Source organism: Nyctereutes procyonoides, unplaced genomic scaffold (assembly GCF_905146905.1).
Source record: "Nyctereutes procyonoides isolate TBG_1078 unplaced genomic scaffold, NYPRO_anot_genome, whole genome shotgun sequence".
In the NCBI taxonomy this organism is placed as follows: Eukaryota; Metazoa; Chordata; class Mammalia; order Carnivora; family Canidae; genus Nyctereutes; species Nyctereutes procyonoides.
In genome coordinates, this window is record NW_026575095.1 from 37,501 (window position 1) to 48,555 (window position 11,055).

Consider the following 11,055-nt stretch of genomic DNA (forward strand, 5'->3'; position numbering starts at 1 on the left):
GCCCGGTCCCGGGAAGGGCGCGCCAACGGAGGCGCGAGCAGGGCACCGGTTAAACGCGCACGGGATCCCACCGCCACCAGCACGAGGGCGGTCCCGCGACGCCCGGGACGCCGGCCGGCCTCAGCTCAGCACCCTTGGCAGGCCTCCCCGCAAACCGGGCCCCACACCGCCGGGGCCCAGGCACGCGCGACCCCCTGCCGCGGGGGGGCCGTCCGAACCTCCGTCCGCCCATCCGCCGTTCCGTCTGTCCATCCGTCCGGTCCAACCCGGAGTCACGACCCGGGGAGGCGCCCCCAGGCAAGAGCTGGCCCGACCCGTGCGCGCCCGCCGCGCCACCACCGCCGGCGGCGAACTCGGCTCGGGAGCGGGCCGGGGCCCAGACAGCCAGCCAAGCCAGCCGCTCGCGCGCCACACACACGGTGGGCGTGGGGGGGCGGGGCGGGCCGTCCCGCCCCAACACCCCCCCCGGCCGCGCACACACTCGCACACGCACGCGGGCAACACACCCCACACCGGACGCCGGCCCGGCCCGACGGGATCCTCCCCTGTCTCGGAGGGGGGAGGCGCAGGCCGCGGTAGGCAAAGAGCGGCGGCGCTCTGCCCAAACACGTCGCGACGGGAGTCAAACCCCGCGTCGGTGGCCACACTACAACACGCAGAGGAGGGGCAGCGGCTGGGGGCTCCGGTACCCCAAGGCACCCTCTCGGATCGCTAGAGAAGGCTTTCTCACCGAGGGCGCATCGCCCCCCACCCGTTCGTCCCCCCAAACGGGCCCCATCAAACGGCGCTCAGGGACCGACAGGGCTCGCGGGGCGGGGGCGGATCTCCGAGCGCTCGCGGCCGGTGCCCCCTCGAGGACACCACCTCCGCCTCGCCCGCGCACGGCGTGGTCACGTTACCGCCCAGAGGGGAGAGGTCCCCGCCTCCCGCGAGGCAGGCGAGACAGAGGAACGGAGACAGGGACACGACCCGTGCCGGGAGAGAGGGGCAGCACCCCGGGCTGGCCAAGCGCCGGGGCGCTGGCCCGGCCCGCCGCGGGCGCTCACGCGTCCCACCAAGTCCTCCGAGTCACACCGCCCCACACCACCCCCGCCGGCGCGGCGAGGGGGAGGTGAAAGGAAGACGAGGCGCCCGCGCCCCCGCCAGGGGCACGGGTGCGCCTCCCTTGCCGACTTCCACCACCCGCTCCTCGGACAACGCCACCGACTGCGACGGCGGCCCGAGGGGAGTCGCCGGGGAAGGAAACGACGCCACCGCTCGGCCTCAGGCACCTGAGGCGACCTGGAGCGCTCCAGGGGCACCACAGAGGGCCGGGCGCAACGCGCTCAAGCGCGCCCAGGCCGGGCGGTGAGCAGCGCGGCGTCGGGCCGGCCCTCCCCGCGGGGGCGGGGGAGGGCCGCTCGCCACGGACCCAGGCCTTCGGGAAAGGCCGGCGAGAGTGTCCGCCGTGTCAGAGGGCCCCGGTCCCGCCAGCGCCGCGAGGCAAGAAGGCGGGAGGGCGGGGTCGGGCCGGAGTCCGCACCACCCCCAACCCCGGCGCGCGCCCCCCGCGCACCCGCCACGACGGCCGGGCGCGGAGGAGCCGGGGAGGGAGGGGCCCGCGGGCAGAACGAGAAGAGCGGTCGCATTCGCCATGGACGCCCGTCCCTCGTCTGACGCGGCCTAGGCCCGGCCCAGGAGAGCACGAGATCACCACATCGATCGGCAGCAAGCTGCGGCCCCGAGGGGGCTTCCCGAGGAGCAAAAGCCCAGCGTGGACGGCAACCGGGGGACTTGCTTCCGCCTCACAGGCAAGCCCCTCGACCCCCAGGGGGCAGGAGCGACCTGACAACCCGAGACAAGATAGCGGGGGACGCCTGACACGCGGCACGGAGCCTTGCGGGACAGGGGTTGTCACGGCCAACGGCCGGGTGCCCACGGCATGGGGCGCACGGGGGTAAAAGACCCACCGCCACCTGCCCACACCGCCCTCCCTCGGTGCCAGAGACTGGAGGGGGACACCACGACCCGGCCCCACCTGGAGTCCAGCGCGAGAGCCGGCGCACAGGCCCAGGCGGACGGCTCAGGCTCCAGTGAGCGAGGACAGGGACCGGCTCGGCCGCGCGGTCAAGCCCGGAACCCCACACGCGCCCAGAGGCCCACATCTCTAAGGCGAGCGACGGACCGGCTGTCTTTTCTGTCTGCCTGCCTGCCCGTCTGTCTGTCGCCAAAACACAACGTGTCAGCGCCTACCTGGCAACAAAAAAGGTTCATCTCGGGCGAGAAAATAGCCGCGCCTGCTGGCGGGGACCAGCCACAGGTCACCGCGACCTCCCGGGACCGTGACACGGCCACTGTCCCCAAAATCTGCCCCCACGGCGCTCCCCCACCCCACCCCACGGAGCCCCCAGGGCTATCTGGTCGACCCAGGGAAGGGGGGAGGGGGGAAGGGCGATACGCGGGAGGGGCGATACGCGGGAGGTGTAGACGGCCGCCACGCCGCCAGGCCAGTGATCTCCAAGAGGAGACTTTGAAAAGTCCTCAAAGTTCGCCGGAGGCACCGTGCGGAGGCCGTCCCCCGCGGCCCTCAGGACCGCCCCGTGCCTACCGCCGTCCCCAACCCCGGCTCGGGCCAGGGGAGGTGGAGGGCCACGCGGGCAGAGGCAGCCTCCCCGGGAATCGCCACCGGGGCCGCACGGCCGGCCGGCCCACCCCCGCGTGGCACACGGTCCGACCGGGACCCACCTCCGCAGCGGGCCTCGGAAAACGGGGAGGAAAAAAAAAAAGGAAAACGGGGAGAAAATCGCGTCCGACGCCCGGGACCCCCACACGTGCCCGCGGCCGGGTCTGTCGCGCCACCCACGGGCTTCCCCCCCAGGCTCAGACCGGTCCCCGTCGCCAGGGCGTGACAACGGGAGACAACCGCGTGACACGGAAGGCCCGAAGATCGCCCGGAGCCACAGGACGGACGGCGCGACGCACCCTGTCCCCTTCCCCGAGGCGGCCCAGGTCGGTCCTCGCGGGCGGAGGAGGAGCCACCGGCGGGTGCTGGTCGACCCACGCCAGCGGCAACAGCAACAGTCCCTCACAGCTCTGGAGGTCCAATCTCCGGCGAGCGCATCGCGGCCAATGGCCCGGCGAAAGCCGGACGCTCGCGCCGGGGCCGCCGTCCTCCTGGAACTCGGCCCCGGGAAACCGCCAGCAAAGCCTGTTCCTTGCCGTCGCCGCCGAGCCTCCGGAGGGGACACGCTCGATAAAAGCGGCCGCCAGCTGGCACCCGACAAACGGCGCGAACGACAGCGAGACTGATCCGGGCGGCGAGGCCGTCAGGGCGCCTCGGATCTCGCCTCTCGGCCCGGGGACGGCGGAGGGCCCCGGGAGCACACGGCCGCGCACCGCGCGAACCCCCGGCCCGTCCGGGCCCGCTGCTGCCCGGAAAGGGGGTCGCGCTCGCCGCGCGGGGCTCCCGGGACGACTCAGGCAGGTTTCGGAGGTCAGGGAGGGAACGTAGAGCCGAAACCAGGCGAGGACTCCTAGGACAGCAACGGATGCACCGTTTTTTCTCGTGTCCTTCCCTTTTTTTTTTTAAGGATTTTATTTATATATTTATAAGAGGAAGGAGGGAGGGAGGGAGGGAGGCCACGAAGGAGGTCTGAACCGAAGGCGCTGGAGAGGACGGTGTGTGTCCCCCCCCACCTTCACCTCCACCCTCTCGGTGTCTGGGACCTGACACACAACCACCTGCCCCACCCCCACCCCACCCCCACCCTCACCCCCCGAGGAGGAGGAGGAGGACGACCTTGAGGGCAGACCGAGGAACCGGGAGGCCGACTACATCAATTGCCAGTCTGGGCTGAGGACTAGTCACATTCATGGTGAAAGTCCGGACCCAGAGTTGATCAGGGCAAGCCAAGAACCCAGACTAGGAAAAACTGGCTTCCCTGGGGCCTGCCGAAGAAGGTGCTCTCCCCTGATCCCACCTCTCTAGGTCAGGAACAGACCAAGCTACATCAGCTCAGAGGAAACGCCATGCAGCCCACGCTCTGGTCTCTTCTCAGGCCCAACGTAGGTGATCTCGAGCAGCATTTGAGGTTCTGTCCCTCTGGGTTCTATCTGCAGTGGGGACGTTGGCGGACGACTCCATGGCATACTGGTCTTCTAAAAGCTCCGAGTGGAGAGAAATGCTGGTGTTGCTCAGCTACTGGAATGTGTTGAAGTTGCCAATGCTCTGCCCTGCGTCCCAACCAACCAATGATATTTTGAAGCCTAGAACCTTTTTCTGTGTGGTCCCTGAAGTCCTTTGTCCTGCACAACTTCCCGAGGGGATGGGTGTCTCTGGGCTGAGCGCCAGACCCTGTTCTTCCCAGTGGCCCGTGGTTTGGAAGCTGACTACAGGGCCCATCCTCGTGTCTCTGGGGTGGAAAGGAATCATCCACCGTGACACCCCCCCTCCCTGGGTGAGTCCTGCCTGGACCGTGCTGACGCCCCAGGAAGGCAGAACGGATACTTTTTGTACAGTCTCCGCTGCGATCCTTCCGGGATGGAAGCGTCTCAGACAACACAATCGTTTCCCGTCTCTACCTGTTGTTCAGCACGGCCCGGAGGGTCCTGGGCCGGCAGTTCCACGGGTGACTCTCCGCCCCATACACAGCACAGGGCCCGAGGCTCGCCTGGACTACCGGCATGTTTTGGCAATGTCACTGCTCCTCTCGGAGCTTCCTTTTCCTCCTCTGAGAAGGGCTGTGGAAGAGGATGAACCTCAAGGGAGAGAGGGAGGGAGGGAGGCCACGAAGGAGGTCTGAACCAAAGGCGCTGGAGAGGACAGTGTGCCCCCCCTCCCCCGCACCACCTTCACCTCCACCCTCTCAGCGTCTGGGACCTGACCCCCCCCCCAAATACTTGTCTATTGGGTTGAATGAGAAGAGGTCGTGGAAGAGGAACTCAATTCGGGGGGGGGGGAGGCTCAAAGAACATAAGGATTCTTTCTTTCTTCCTCTTTCTTTCTTTCTCTTCTTTCTTCTCTTTCTTTCTTCTTTCTTTCTTCTTTTCTATAACACAATCTGTTTCTCCAGAATTATCCTGCTCATGCTCAACTTCCTGTCCTTGAAGAGAAGAATGTCATTCACTCCGCTCCTGGCGCTCCCCTCCAAGGCACCTTCCAGGGGCAGGAGAGGGTGTGTGCTTCTCTTCTCAGAGGAAAAGGAGGGGAGTCAGCAGGACCTTCTTTCACCTGGGGGGGGGTGGGGGGAGCGGCGGTGTGCCTGTGTATTTCTTTGCTGCTGCTGCTGCTGCTGCTGCTGCTGCTACTCTATCAAAGTGTCTCCAGGTAGGGAGGCCGGGGTGGCTCAGCGGTTGAGCGCCTGCCTTTGGCCCAGGGCGTGATCCCGGGGTCCTGGGATCGAGTCCCACAGCGGGCTCCCTGCATGGATGGAGTCTCCTTCTCCCTCTGCCTGTGTCTCTGCCTCTGTGTGCGTCCGTCCGTCGTGTGTGCGTCGTCCGTCCGTGTGTGCGTGCGTGCGTGCGTGCGCGCGCCTGTGTCTCATGACTACCTAAATAAAATCTTCAATCAGTCAATGTGTCTATGGTTCAAAACAGTAATCTGGTTTCCTTCGTATCCAAGTCATATCTCAGATTTGACTTTTGACAGGAGAAGGGAGGGAGGGCCACATTTTCTTCTGCCGTGGCGGAGAAAGAGAAGATGGGCGGGCACAGACCTGGGCATATTCTTCTCTGTCTGTCGTGGGGGTGAGCAGAGGAATCGGATTCGGCTCTCACGGGATGGGGTCTAATTTCTCCGTGGACAGTTGGGCAGAATGTCAGGCGAACAGAGGACGAGTAATGGTCAGAAGACCATGGACAAGATCGGCTATAGATGCTGGAGTTTCCAGAGCAATGATTTCATCAGAGGCATGTGAATGCCAAAGGCTTCCAGGGAGCATGTTTGTAGACGCCTCGGCCTGTAGGTCCTTTCAAATGGACAGTGCTCCCATCCGGTCGGTCACGTCACGTTAGCGTATCTTCTCCAGCTCCCGTGAGCAGTGTGGTCATGCAATTCTACTTTGGGCCTACGGGGGATGGGACCGTGCCACAGAAAGGGAGACAGCATCAAGTCCTTGAGCCTAAGGCATGTCTAAGACAGTGACTCTCTAAAGTACATGGAGGCAGAAGGAGGCCAGCTGGAGTTTTGTCGTGTGGGTTGCGTATCTGTGGCAATGGGGTGGGTGTGGGTGGCTGTTGTTTGTTTTCTGGACGAGGTGAAAGAACCCTTTGAGTGCAAGTATTTGCAGAAGGGGTCCGGCAGGATGGGAAGGTGTGGGTCAGTCCATTCACCGAGAAAACCGGAGACTCGGCCTTTTTAAGAACTAGGCAACGGGAGGAGTATAGCTTGGCTCATCGCAGCAACTGGCAACTCAGCAGAAACAACAGAACATTCCCAGAATGAATGGAGTTTGCAGGAGCCAACGTGAGCAGGCCCCACCACCCTCCGCGGGTGCGTCCATCTAAACACACACACACACACAGGGATCCCTGGGTGGTGGCGCAGCGGTTTGGCGCCTGCCTTTGGCCCAGGGCGCGATCCTGGAGACCCAGGATCGAATCCCACGTGGGGCTCCCGGTGCATGGAGCCTGCTTCTCCCTCTGCCTATGTCTCTGCCTCTCTCTCTCTCTCTCTCTCTCTCTCTGTGACTATCATAAATAAATAAATAAATAAATAAATAAATAAATAAATAATAATAATTAAAACACACACACACACACACACACACACACACACACACACGCCTTCCATTCCCAAATCCAACAGAGGACTCAGGGTTGGTAGGGGGCAGGGATGGAGGGTGGCGTGTGGCAGAAGGGAGGTTCAGGGCCATCCATTCCAAAGGCCCTCATTCAATCATTTCATTCAAATGCACATGGTTGTCTGTTAAAGTCCGAGCCTGGAACTTATCTCCATTGAATGGCTTTCTGCACCTCCCCCAACCCTCAGGCTGTGGCTCCCAAACTGTGGGGGAGGGGAGAGAGAAAAGAGAAGAGAAGAGGAGGGGAGGGGAGGGGGAAAGAGAAGGGCAAAGAGGATGTATGAAGAACTCACATTGTTTGGGGTCCAAAAGCGACCCCTCCTGGTTTCCTGACCCAGAAAACCCCAATAAACCCTTTGGGAATCAATCCTGGATGTGGAGGATGCCATCTCACTCTAATGCCTTCCAGGGGTGGGGGTGCGCCTGGGAGGGCGTGGCATGGTGGGGTCTGGTGAATCTGATGGGGAGTTAAACACATGACCGCGGTGTCTGAGGTCCAGAGGCCAAACACAGGCATGGAGTGATAAGGGCGAAGGACTAAGGGAGGCCTGGCCAGGGACAGTTCTGACTCACCCACCCTGGGTGAGGGCCCAACAAGCACACTCTTTCCTCTAAAGCGACGGCCCAACAGTTTCCTGGTTCCCCATCGACCTGTCCTCCCTCTCTCGCACCCACTTCCCAAGGGAAATCCTCAGTCTCATTCGAAGTAGTCGCCGGCTGTGTCACAAGCCACCTTCTGTCTACTAAAAGGAATAAGGAAGATGGACAAACATGAACCATCCCGACAGATGGCACCTCCGCACGGAGGGGTTGGGGGTGGGGCCCTCCCCGGACAAAAACGTGACTCTGAGCTTGAAAACACGAAAGGGCAGAAGCTCCCGACCCCGCCCACCCCCCAGGCCCGCTCAGTCAGAAGAGCACTCAACTTTTGATTGCAGTCAGGGTTGTGAGTTCGAGCCCTACGTTGGGTCTAGAGATGATGCACAATGAAGGAACGAACTCTCAATAACTTAAGTATGTATGGGGCGCCTGGGTGGCTCAGCGGTTGAGCGTCCAGGGATCCCCGGGTGGCTCGGCGGTTTAGCGTCTGCCTTCAGCCCAGGGCCTGATCCTGGAGACCCAGGATCGAGTCCCACGTCAGGCTCCCTCAACCTTCGCTGCAGGATTCTCTAGGGTCTGGTTCGGTTCGCCCCGCTTTTCTGCGTGCGCGTGCACGTGCGTGTGCATGCTCCATCAGGAGCTGGGGCGTCCTCGGGAGGAGGGGCGCCGTAGAGAGTGGACAGTTTACTCTCTGATCTTGGTACGGGCAAGGCTGTAGGGCTTGAACTCTATGGGAACCAGGAAGGTTTTCTTCCTTTTTCTCATCGTCAGTTTTGGCAGGTTGCCTTTTAGCGATCGATCGATCCAATCGAAACAAAACAAAAGAAAACAACTTTTTTTTCCTTTTTGTAAAGATTCTGTTTATTTTCTCCTGAGACACAGTGAGTGAGAGAGTCGGACACACAGGCAGAGGGAGAAGCAGGCTCCATGCTGGGAGCCGGACGTGGGACTCTGATGCGGGCCTCCAGGATCAGGCCCCGGGCTGAAGGCGGCGCTCAACCGCCGAGCCACCCGGGCTGCCCACCTTTTTCTTTTTCTTTTTTTTTTTTAATTTTTTTTATTTTCAAAAGATTTTAGGTGTATGCGATGTTTACACCCAGGTTAGGGCTCATCCTCGCAACGGAGAAATATAGAGTCCCACACTCCACCGACAGTGCCAGCCAGCAGCCACGCACCCCTTCATCGATTTCATTCGTTCATTTATTTGCTTGCTTGCTTGCTTGCCTGCTTCCTGGCTTGCTTCTGTATACATTCATTCAGCCGGTCAGTCGGTCAGTCGATCAGTTCAGTCAGTCAGTCCTTTTAATGAATCATTCATTCTTTCCTGTTTTAGAGATGTTCTTTATCCATGAGAGACACACAGAGACAGGCATTGACAGATGCAGAGAGAAGCAGGCTCCCCGCGGGGAGCCCCAAGTGGGAGTCAGGGCCCCAGGACCCCAGCATGATGACCTGACCCCAAGGCAGATGCTGAACACGGAGCTACCCAGACGTCCCCGTGGCTTGACTTTTTAGGGGAGGCAGACAGGCCACGCGCATTCAGTGGCACGGAGACAGAGCCCAACTAGTGCTGAGTTTTCTGTGAGCCCTTCGGCCCTGGGTCAGTGTGAAAGCCAATGGAGCGGGGCCCAGAAACGTTCAAGGCTGAGAATTTCCTTCCTCCCTAATCATTTCACAGACGCTTAATTGAAAGTGGTGTCTATCGTATGGCAAACGTCTTTCTCTGTTTGGGTCCTAGCAAGACCCAGAGAGTCGAAGCCCCCAACCTCCCGGACGGACTGCAAGTTGCGAGTTGGACGCAGAGATAGGCCGGCAGGCGGGCAGAGCCGGAAAGGCGGGCGCCACACCCACACCGGTGAGTCCAGCTGTGAGGAATGTGGGACCCCAGGGCAGCTGGGACGCAGCCTGGTCCGGATCCACCCGGGTCAGTGGCGTTTCCTGACACAGGACGGGCGCCAAAGAGGGGCCTTGGGTGGCTTTCCTCCTCCGCCTCCTTGGGATGGGGACATCTGCCCCACTCGGGGCATGTCCCCACCCGCCCACGCGCCCACCCTCACACGCTGGCCGCCGGTCCTGCAGGCGCCTGCCTTCCGAACCACCCAGGCTGCACCTGTGCCATGTCCGGTTCGGCCCCGGCTCCGGCCCCAGGCCAGGGCGCACTTGCAGATGTCATCCATGGGAGGCTTCCCGCTGCCCTCACTCCTACAGATCCGGGACACGGGAGGGTGGGAGCCGTTCCCAGGTGGGACGTAGAAATGTCCGCCAGCCGAAACCCGTCCTTCCCGCGTCATCTCCCCACGACGTGACGCGACACCCTGTGCGGTGTGTGGAGAGAGACGCTTTGTCTCGCCGCCACCGCTACAGCAACCGAGGACAGTCCTCAAACAGGATCAGGGTCACACGAGCATCGGTCCCATCTGAACCTATTCCCTAGTTGGGGATCCCAGGGTGTGTCTAGGGATAGACCTGGAGCTCGAGGTCCTGTGTGTGTGGGACCCCGACGAACGGGCAAGACCGCGGCTGGCGGTGGGAAGGAAGAGGTGCGGACGAGGCGTGCCGGGGGGGGGGGGGGGGGGGGCGTACCCGCGTTCGAGCGTCTGCCTTCGACTCGGCTCCGGGCGTCATCACGGCGTTTTGGGGATCCAGCACCGCACCGGGCTCCCCGCGTGGAGCCTGCTTCTGCCTGCGTCCCGGCCTCTCTCTGTGTGTCTCCCGTGAATAAATACAGTTTATTTATTCATTTATTTTTAAAAGATTTTATTTATTTATTCATGAGAGAGAGAGAGAGAGAGGGAGGGAGGGAGGGAGGGAGAGAGAGAGAGAGAGAGAGAGAGAGAGGCAGAGATCGGGTGCCGATCAATACAGTTTAAGAAATTAAACTTAAGAGTAAAAAAATGGAGGGCAGCCCCGGTGACGCAGCGGTTTGGCGCCACCTGCAGCCTGGGGTGTGATCCTGGAGACCTGGGATCGAATCCCACATCGGGCTCCTGGTGCATCGGGCTCCTGGTGCAAAGGCAGGCGTCAAACCGCTACACCACCCAGGGATCCCCTATTTTTTTTATTTTTTTAAGATTTATTTATTTATTTATTCAGAGAGAGAGAGAGGCAGAGACACAGGCAGAGGCAGAAGCGGGCTCCATGCAGGAAGCCCGACGCGGGACTCGATCCGGAGTCTCCAGGATCACGCCCTGAGCTGCAGGCGGCGCTAAACCACTGCGCCACCGGGGCTGCCCTAGGCAACAATTTTTAAAACACAAACTCTCTTAAACATTTGTCTTGTTTCCAAACTTTTCCTCCAACTCCGTGCTGCAGTGGTCACCTTTGTACTTTATATGTACTGTGACAGTATTTTGTGGGATACCTGCACAGTAGAAATCATGGGTCAAAGAGCATAAATATTCACATTGTAGTAGATATCCTCAACCTGTCTAAAAAGGTTACAGATTTTACATTTATCCCAAGCGCCTGTTTTCTAAAACTTAAGCCAGGCCTGGGTATAGTCAGTCATCATAATTTTTTACCAGTCTCTGTCGGGGAAACAAAACAAAACAAAGCAAACCAAAACCCTTTTTATTCTCATGTGTTTTGTTACTAAATTTGGATGTGTTTTTTGTTTTGGCCATTACTAATTCTTCCCGTAGGAATGCTTGTTCCTGTGCTAGGCTATTATTGTCTT